At 38.6% G+C, this 10,560-nt stretch overlaps 1 long non-coding RNA gene across 1 annotated transcript in view; it reads left to right on the top strand.

Moving 5' to 3' along the window:
* LOC115943498 (uncharacterized) overlaps positions 1-10,299 on the top strand; it is a 26,213-nt gene extending 15,914 nt beyond the window's left edge. Inside the window, exons 3-4 of the long non-coding RNA XR_004078065.2 lie at positions 6,017-6,098; positions 9,823-10,299. This is a non-coding gene — a long non-coding RNA (uncharacterized LOC115943498). The remainder of the gene's footprint in view (positions 1-6,016; positions 6,099-9,822) is intronic.
* Positions 10,300-10,560: the final 261 nt, after the last annotated feature.

The following is a 10,560-nucleotide window of genomic DNA, read 5'->3' as shown; positions in this document are numbered from 1 at the left end:
GGGAAGGGAGGGAAGAATAAAACAAGACAAAGTCAGAGAGGGTGACAAACTATAAGAGACTCTTAAACTCAGGAAACAAACTGAGGGTTGCTGGAAGGGAGGGGTGGGGGTATGGGGTAACTGGGTGATGGACATTAAGAAGCACATGTGATATAATGAGCACTGAATGTTATAGAAGACTGATGAATCACTGAACTCTACCTCTGAAACTAATAATATACAATATGTTAATTAATTGAATTTTAATTAAAAAAAATAAGGACTATGACGTCTTATGCCCTGGGGTCATGGACTCATTGATAGCTGCAACTGGTGGGGTGCCTGGGTGGCTCAGTCAGTTAAGCATCTGCTTTGGGCTCAGGTCATGATCTCAGGGTCCTGGGATCCAGCCCCGAGTTAGACTCGCTGCTCAGTGGGGAATCTGCTTCTCCCTCTCCTTTTGCCCTCCCCCGACCCACTTGTGCCTTCTCTTTCTCTCTCTTAAATAAATAAATAAATAAAATCTTTTTAAAAAAAATAGCTGCAACTGGTTGTATAAGAAACTGGGATGAATTCATGTTCTCCACCATCTCCCATAGGTTTCTACCCAGATGTGCTCAGCCAAATTAGTTCCAAATTAAGGGGATTTTGTACTACATGTGTTTAAAAAAAAAGAAGAAATATGTTTGCGTCTTCTGTTCTCTTTTCCCCAAGTACAAATTTAAATACAGAAGAAATAAAGCAGTTATGAAGAACTCCCTCTTTCTGTACTTTGTTTTTCTAACATTGTATATTACTTCATAACATTGATAACACAATATGATGACCAAAAACAAGCTGGGCTTTTTCAGTTCAATTTAATTCTTGGCTTCTGAACAATAGTGGAACAAAGCCCATAGGAAAATTTGGCCAGGCAGACACATTGTTGTTACTTATTACGGAGTCTGCTAGAATTGATAGCAGACCTCTTGATCTTTTTTAAGAGATAAAAACAAACATCTTTCTCTTTGAAAAGAAATTTCTTCACGTTTGCTAATTTTGAATTTCTCCATTTTGAAATTTTCAGGTACATACTAGAAATTGTCCTCTGTGAGATTTCCTCTTCTTTTTTTCTTTATTGAGTTATAATTAACAAATAACATTATACCGAGGTTTCTTCTTAATTGCCTGCAAGATTTCATGAAATTAGCATCTACTGTATACCTTCACCTTGCAACCTAGCTGGGGGACTCTCATCAAATTGCCAAGCGAGTAAACAAATAAATAAATTTCTCTTTGTGGAAGAAGATGGTCAATGAACTCAACTCTGTTTTCAAAATTGCCTTCATCCTAAGGCTGTTTTTCTGCCCTTCATAATTTTCTGCATTGTGAACTTTAACAGAAAAAAAAAATGTCTTCAGTAGAATTCTTGTACCCCATTTAAACGGAAAGTTCTTGAACATCTTTCCATAATAATGCAACTGGAGTCCTCAAGGGCTGATATAAACATTCAAAAGGACGGCTTAACATATTACCGACTCCTCTCACAGGTCCTAAATGTAGGCACTTTAATTAAGTGTTAATAGCAAAGCAATGTGAGACTATGACTGCTGTATAGATAATGTTAGGGAAGAAACAGTGTGGGGCAGCCTGGTTGGCTTCTCTCCTTCCTTGAAAGACCCAAAGCTAACTATCTCCTGATATGGAGAATATGAACCCTGTGCTGTATGAAATAGAAAAGTTAAGAATTCACAATAAAACCAGCAAATAATATTATTATTATAATATTTATTCAAAGAATCTGAAGTAAACAGTCACCTTGATGTAAAAAACCAAACATCAGTTGCCATATACACACATCCACAGACCTAACTGTACTAATACATTTTTTAATTTGCTCGCTTAGATGAATCTACTAAAGGAAACAAAATGCAAAGATCTGTTATTTCCTCCCTCTTTCATCTGCTTTCAACCCCAGACTCAACCCCAGCACCCAGCACTGAGCTCCCCACACAGCCCCCGGCTATTGGCCATCACACAGATCTTCATTCTGCCTGAGCCCGAGCCTTCTCTGGTGGTTCCACGCACAAGTCCCAGCATTCTGTGAGAGTGGAGTGTTGGGATGGACAGGAGCTTTTTCAGGTGCCATCTGTCCAGAGCAGCACTGTTGAGTAGAAATATAATGTGCACCACAAATGTAGGCCACACGTAATGGAAAGTGTTCTAATGGCCACTTTGAAAAAAGTAAAAAGAAATAGGCAAAATTAACGTTAATATATCTTATTTCTTTATTAAAGTGTAATTAATACACAATGTATGTAAGGTTCAGGTGTACAACATATTGATTTGGCATTTCTGTATTTCACTCAGAGCTCACCATGATAAGCGTAGACACCATCTGTTACCATGTGACATTGTTACGGTATTATTGACTATATTCCCTGTGCTGTATTTTTCATCTCTGTGATTTGTTTATTTTATAACTGGAAGTTTGTACCTCTTAATTCCCTTTTTCTATTTTGCCCATCCCCTCGACCTCCCCTTTGACAACCGCCAGTCTGTTTTCTGTCTTTAAGAGTCTGTTTTTTGTTTGTTTGTTCATTTGTTTTGTTTTTTAGATTCCACGTATAAGTGAAACCATATGGTATTTGTTTGTCTTTCTCTGCCTGACTTATTTCACTTAGCATAATATCCTCTAACTCCATCCATGTTATCACAAAGGGCAAAATCTCATTATTTTTTTAATGGCTAAGTAATATTCCTCTGTGTGTTTGTGTGTGTGTGTGTGTGTGTATCTTATTTAACTCAATTTATCCAAAATATCTTTTATACATATAAAAATTATTAGTGAGATATTTTACATGTTTCTTTTTTTATACTAAGCTTTCAAAATTTGGTGTATATCTTACACTTACAGTACATCTCTATTTGGATTAGCCACTTTCAGGTATTCAGTAGCCATACATACTTAATGACCTCATATTGGAGAACATGGGCCCAGAGGACACCGTGGTCACACATTCACAGAGGGGTGGGCAGGAAAATGGTATTACCTTTCACTACAGTAGCCATCACACTTTGGGAAACACTGCCACTGGATTTTCCACAGCCCGAGTTCATAATATCAAGGGATCTCTCTAGACTGAGATTCTGTAGTTGACCCTAAAATTGCCCGCAATCTCCTCAGAGATGTTTCAGGAACTCCATACTAGGGATTGATTACCCCATTTTAGAATAGATACTTCAAACTGGAATAGTCCTGGTGGGACTCACTTTGGTCTGAATTGCTACTCTTTTGGGCCGTTGCTGAAACTACACAAAATTCCAGGCTAGAGGCTGAGGAGCACTTTGTTAGATACTGGATTATATTTTTTCCTCTTTCTCCAGGCAAATTCTGTGATTTTACAATCCAAGCTTTCAAAGTTGTTGATTGTCAATGAGCTGCTCCTGTAGTATTTCTACCATACTCTAATTCTATTTTATCTCAAGCCATGTGTACAGTCAATATGGAGTGTGAAAAAACTGTTTAAAGCATAAAGCCATTTTTTAAAAAATTATCCTTACTGCATGTAAAAATAGCCTGCATTCTGTCGTCTTGAGTGAGGATTGTTTAGACTAGGCACACAGCTCTGCTGTCTGAATCTACTCAGTTCTGTTTCCATTGACAATATAGGTCTGGCCTAACTATACCGGGTTTGTTGGGGTCTTTTTTTTTTATGTTTTTCTTAAAGGAAACTATTTAAACATGAAAAATAACTAGTTTTGAAGATTTGGGCATTTGTAGTCCAATGAGTCATAAAATGGTAGAATTACATATTTTCATAGATGATGAAAGAGAGGCCATCCAGGCAAACCCCTTATATTGTAGATGTGGACAGTTCTCCTTAAAATATCTTAAAGTCTTGAGGTGCCTGGGTGGCTCAGTCAGTTAAGCATCCAACTCTTGATCTCAGCTCAGGTCTTGATTTCAGGGTTGTGAGTTCAAGCTCTGCATTGGGCTCCACACTGGGCATGGATCCTACTTTGAATAAATAAATAAATAAAATATATTATTTTATATAATAATATATCATGTTATATGAAATAAGTACATATATAATATATATTTATATATAAATATATATATGAAAATCTTGATCTGTATTTTAATCCAGAGGTTTTTCAAAAATCAAGATATTTCAAATCATTTACATTCTTAGGAAATGATCATAATTTAAAATTTTTTAAAATTTAGTTCATTGATTCAACAATCATTTATTGGGCGTCTCTTATGTGCTACAAGTCTGGTAGATGCTGAGAACACACAGACAAATGATTTCATTCCTGTTCATATTTATTCCAATATATTATGATATACTATGATAGAACTCTACACGATTTGTAATGCTTTCAATAAACAACTAATAGTTTAACCAACGTATTATTGTTATATACAATATATAAAGATTCTTTTATTTCGTGGTTAACCACAGTGGTAACATTAACAAGAAACTACAACTTTAGCCAGAGACACTATAATAATGTAGCAGAAGACATTCAATGACAGATAGAAGGTTATTAAAACACTACAATGCTTACCACAGGAGAGTGGGATTTTATGTATAAATAAAGTTATTTCTTCAAGGTCCATTCAAGGAAATGTACCTGCAAGCAATGAAAAACAAAATGCTTGTAATTACTTTGTCGTATCCTCTAGCCCAGCACCCCCACCCCTCTGTTGCTCTCCCTTTAGGCAAGTGAGCCTGAAAGTGGTGTGGGGACAAACAGCCTGCTTGTGCAGCCTGAGCTTAATTACCAGCAGTTTTGAGGAGTGCTGACGACACTAGCTGGTCGATATCTGGAAGATGAGTTTGGATGTAGTATCCCCACTGTAGAGAGAGAAAACCTCCAGCTCCAGCCATTACCATTTCTAGGACTCCAGAATCATTCACCAATCATATATGTCTCCACAAATATCAAAGGTTTAGTACTCTTGATATTCTTTTGTAATTTAAGCATCATGAAATTCCAAACTCTTGAATATGAAATTCTAGAATATGAAATTGCTAATGGAAGATTGTTTATAGAAAAAAAAGACTAAAAATGTTTAAAATCTGGCACATATAGGCACTCAATATTTGTTGAATAAGTGAATGTAAGGACAATAGAATATAATAAATTTCATTTGGTATCAGATTACTAGGCCACCTAATATTTATGATGAATGTAGTTCATGGGAAAGTGTTGCTCTATGAAATAATTGTATATACTTAATCTCAAATTTAAGAATCAGTCATTGTTGAGTCATCTATGAATTTATCTAGATATTTTTAATTTCTGTGATAGTTGCATAGTCTATATGATTTTTAGGAATAATTTCCAAATGTTTATATTACACTGTAAAGATATACTTCTGTTCAAAAATTGCCATTTTTTAAAGATTTAATTATTTATTTGACAGAGAAAGAGAGAGTACAAGCAGGGGGAGCAGCAGAGGGAAAGAGAGAAGCAGTCTCTCCACTGAGCGGGGAGCCTGATGCGGGACTCCATCCCAGGACCCTGGGATCATGACCTGAAGCGAAGGCAGTTGCTTAACTGACTGAGCCACCCAGGTGCCCCCAAAACTGCCATTTTTATATCTCTTACTTATATTCCAATGATATGGTAGTTAGTGGAAAAAAACAAAAAAGTATTTTCCTGGATATATTTTGAAGCAATTCAGGGATAAGTTTTTAAATTTACTTTTCATCTTCATGTAATGTTGGAAATGGCTCTCAGATTAAATGATCATCTAGTATATGGAGGAGACTTCTATTGGAAAACTCTATACTAACTGAATGCTAATGGATCAAGTAGTCAATTGGATATTGAAAAACATTATTAAGCATGACAGATATTATCTATAGAGTAGGGCAAACAAATTTAAAATTCTATGTATAAGAAAGTAAAAAATAAGGATTAAAATACTTTGAAGTGCATAAATTACATAAGTTTTAACAAGGGAAATTTTAGGGGAAATATGAAAAGTCCTAAAAATTTATGTACTGTTTGATTGAGCAATTCTGTCCTCGTGTTGCAGGATTGCAGGGTTCTTGTCTCACGGAGTCGAAGAATGAATCTCACGGACACAAAAGGGTGAAGTGAAGTGAAAGTTAGTGAAGGTAAGAGAAGAAAGGAAAGAAAAAAGCTCTCTAGAGTGAGAGGGGTCCCAAATGGGTGGCCACTGAGGGCTCTTAGGGGCAGGCTTTTGTTGAGAACTTACTGGGAAGCTTGTGGCCTTGAGATTCTTGTGCTGTCTTGGTTTGTTCCCTTATCTCTTGTTCAGCTCTGTCTCAGCATCTCCACCTGCCAGGAATAGTTTCGGAGCCTAGTGTAGAGTCAGGGGCCTCCTATCTCTCCCATCTATACCTTACCCGCTTCCCTACTCATGGGACAGGACCTGTGGCCAGAAAGAGCTGTACTGGGATTGTGAGGAGTGACTGATTGTATACTTTTCAATTGGTGGGGATTAGGGATAGCGCAAGTCTCCAAGGAATCTGGAAGCAAGACTTTCAGGACCTTGAGGGGCCAGCTGCTGCCAAGACAGAGTTACTTTTAAACATTAAGGCACTAAAGGCAGCCACGAGTTCCTTGAGGAAGGTCACGCTCTGCATGCTTCAGGTATCTATCAGTGGGCTGCGAACTATAAGGAGATTTCAATTTAAGCTACATTTCTTTTGCTTTTGTTTCCCACATCACTGGGGCTATATCCTAAAGAACTATTCATGGACATGTGTAAAAAAGTTATTAAGGGGCACCTGGGTGGCTCATTCAGTTAAGCAACTGCCTTTGGCTCAGGTCATGATCCCAGGGTCCTGGGATTGAGCCTCGCATTGGGCTCCCTGCTCAGTGAGGAGTCTGCTTCCCCCTCTGCCTCTGCCCCTCCCCCTGCTCATTCTCTCTCTCTCTCTCAAATAAATAAAATCTTTAAATAAATTAATTAAATAAAATAAAAAGTTATTAAGAATAAGCTTCACTGGGGCTCCTGGGTGGCTCAGTCAGTTTAGAGTCTGCCTTTGGCTCAGGTCATAGTCCTGGGGTCCTGGGATTGAGCCTCACATTGGTCTCCCCGCTCAGTGGGGAGTCTGCTTCTCCCTCTCCTTCTGCCTGCCAACCCCTCTGCTTGTGCTCTCTCTCTCTGTCAAATAAATAAATAAATCTTAAAAAAAAATGAGCTTCATCATTAGAATTCATAATATAAAAATTAAAAATGATTTGGTATATTTACATATATTATGACCCAACCCTATGATAGAATACTATGCATATTTTATATATGTATAAATATAAGAATGTCTTAGATATAATGTTTTATTTTTTTTTAAAGATTTTATTTATTTATTTGACAGAGAGATACATAGCGAGAGAGGGAACACAAGCAGGGGGAGTGGGAGAGGGAGAAGCAGGCTTCCCGCCGAGCAGGGAGCCCGACGCGGGGCTCGATCCCAGGACCCTGAGATCATGACCCAAGCCGAAGGCAGACGCCTAACGCTGAGCCACCCAGGCACCCCAGATATAATAATGTTTTAGAAGAATATTTAGTGGGGCACCTGGGTAGCACAGGTGTGCCTGTGGCTCAGGTCATGATCCCAGGGTCCTGGGATCGAATCCCTCATTGGGCTCCCTGCTCATCTGGGAGCCTACTTCTCCCTCTCCCTCTGTCACTCCCCCTGCATGTGATCTCTCTCTCCCTCTGTCAAATAAATAAATAGAATCTTAAAGAAAAAGAATATTTAGTGACATATTTTACATGTCATACCAAAAAAGAATAGGGAAAAATAAATTTATAAAACCAATGGACTTTATGACTTCATCTTTGGTTAAAATGTACAGATATATGCATAGAAAAAAGACTGAAATTATGATATAAAATATTAATAGGTGTTACCTCTGGGTGGTATGCTTATAGATTTTTATGTTCTTTTTTTGGTATATTTTCCATATTCTACAATTAGCATGTATTCTTTCTATGATCACCTTTTCAAATTTATTTTTTAAAAACTCTCCTTGTTAGCTGTTTTACTGAATTTAAAGTAATGATTTTATATAGCGGCGCCTGCGTGGCTCAGTCGTTAAGCATCTGCCTTTGGCTCAGGTCATGGACCCAGGGTCCTGGGATCAAGCCCCACATCAGGCTCCCCGCTCCACGGGAGGCCTGCTTCTCGTCTCCCACTCCCCCTGCTTGTGTTCCCTCTCTCGCTGTGTCTCTATCTGTCAAGTAAATGAATAAAATCTTTAAAAAAAAAAAAAGGTAATGATTTTATATTTAAAAAAAACTCAATAGTTTAAGAACAAAAACAGTCCTTAGTACAGGCTAGAGAGATTATCGTAAAAAATGAGGAAAGCATCACTTATAAACATGCAAGAGAGCATTAAAAGGCAGGGATTCTCTCTGCCCCACCTCTCTGAAAGTTAAATGTCTATCTATGGAGAATCCGGGAAGTAAGGGTATAATTTTTAAGTATTAGTAATGATGAATAGATTGTTCTTTAATTTTGCTTTAAAACAGTTTGCATAATGAGGAAAATTCACCAAGGATATTTTAAACCTTGGCTTGATTCACCCAACTCGTCTTAGGGAGAAAGTAATTTTTCTACTTCTCACAGTCATTAAAAAGGACGCTGTGCTACCTTGTTCTCCCTGGTGGAAGAAAGATAGGTAGTGTGTCATCTTTGTACATACATCCTACTATTCAAGCATTCAGCAAGACAGAGTAGGGTATGAGCTATTTCATTATGGATATGCAAAGTAGTGACTCGTCTAATCCTTCCAGGAAAGACATTTCTTAACAAATGACATAGCAGTAGGCACCAGGTGTTACAAATCCCAGCTGTCATCCACAGAACTAAGAGTGATGTGGGAAACAAAGGCAAAAGAAAAATTAAATTTTCTTACTACCTATAGCCCACTGACAAGTCCCTGAAACAGGCAGAGTGACATTCCTCTAGAAACTTGGCTGCCTCACTCAATGTCAATAGAGCAGAAGGCAAACTTAGCCCGACCCCCAGGATCCTGTAAGTTACTTTAACATATAAAAATTCCCTTGGAAACTTCCTTTATCTCTACCCCCCAAGATACAGGTTGGCAATCATCCGCCAAGCATATGACACACTGATATACATCTGAAAGGTCTCATGACTAAGGTTTTACTAGACAGTAATAAATGACCTTTCCCCAACAATAGCTAGCCCCCTCAAGGTCATGGAAACCTTGCTTCCATAATTCCATAGAGACTTTCGCTATCACCCTCCCAACTTGAAAGTATATAATGGGCCACTCCTCATGACCCCAGTGCAGCTCTTTCAGCCCACAAGTCCTGGCCCCATGCTTTCATAAAACCACCTTCTTTCTTGGCCATCGGCTTCGAACCCTAACATCTTTCCTACATAAGTAGGATGTTATGAGAGATATCTTGGCAACTCCTATGCAGTAATGTTTGTTAGTTTTTCTTTTTTAAAGAGTAGCATATTCCAGGGCGTCTGGGTGGCTCAGTCGGTTAAGCGTCTGCCTTCTGCTCAGCTCATGATCCCAGTGTCCTGAGACTGAGCCCCACATCAGGCTCCCTGCTCAGCAAGGGAGCCTGCTTCTCCCTCTCCCTCTGCCCCTCCTCATGTGTGCTCTCTCTCTCTTACTCACTCTGTCTCTCAAATAAATAAATAAAATCTTTTAAAAAAAGGAATAATGTGAACGATAATAATTGTTAAGCAACAAAAGCCCATCTATCTGGTTCAACTCCTGCCCTCCCCAAGACAAAAGCTGATACTGTCACCAACCAGACCCCAAGACCTGACCTTTACTGCTCACCTGCTTGTACCCACTGACCTTTGTCCCACATTTTTCCTTAAGCTCTTTTTCCACCTTATCTCTTACTCTGGCAAAAGACCTGACTAGCCTCCTGTGAAGGAAACTGAAACTACACCTTGAGCAATAACAACTGCCCAGATGAAGAGCTCCAGCAGCCCAGACCACTCAGACCAGTTTGAGCTTAACTCCTGACTCACACCTACGCAGATGGACCATGGAGTGACCCATGGAGTGACCCATGAAGTGACTGACACTATCCTTACCTCATTGTAATACTAAAATCCCCACCCCAGGAAGAGCACAAGCCTCATTTACATGACGATACAATGTATTTATAGGCATGTGTCCTTAAGGTGCAAACTTGACTTTATGCCTGCCTCTACATACAATGACAAGGCTCTCCTTTCTAAATATTCATCTTAACCCTAAATAAAAGGAACCCATTCACCCTTGCTTGGGGAGCAAGGGCTTTGGAAGTTATACTTATTTGCTGCAAATAAAGTTTCCTTTGTGTGATAACTGCACTCTCATTCATTCAGTTAACGATGTGTACTAAACCTGTGAGTTGGTGAGAACCTCCTCCATTTAGCTCAGGGAAAACATTTGCCCAAAGTGCAGCCAGTCTTAAGATTACCCACTATCTTCACACTCTAAGGATTTGTCTTAGTTTCTTCTGCTTCCAGAGACATTTTAGGGATATAGAACCAGGGAATGTATAACACAGACAAATAGGTCTCATCCAGGTAAATTCTCTAAGTACTATGCCAGTTGTCTGGTCGT

The sequence above is a fragment of the Leptonychotes weddellii genome, chromosome 2 (assembly GCF_054177405.1).
Source record: "Leptonychotes weddellii isolate Sample4059 chromosome 2, ASM5417740v2, whole genome shotgun sequence".
Taxonomy (NCBI): Eukaryota; Metazoa; Chordata; class Mammalia; order Carnivora; family Phocidae; genus Leptonychotes; species Leptonychotes weddellii.
The sequence above is the reverse complement of the archived record's forward strand: the minus strand, read 5'-3'. Positions and strand labels throughout refer to the sequence as shown.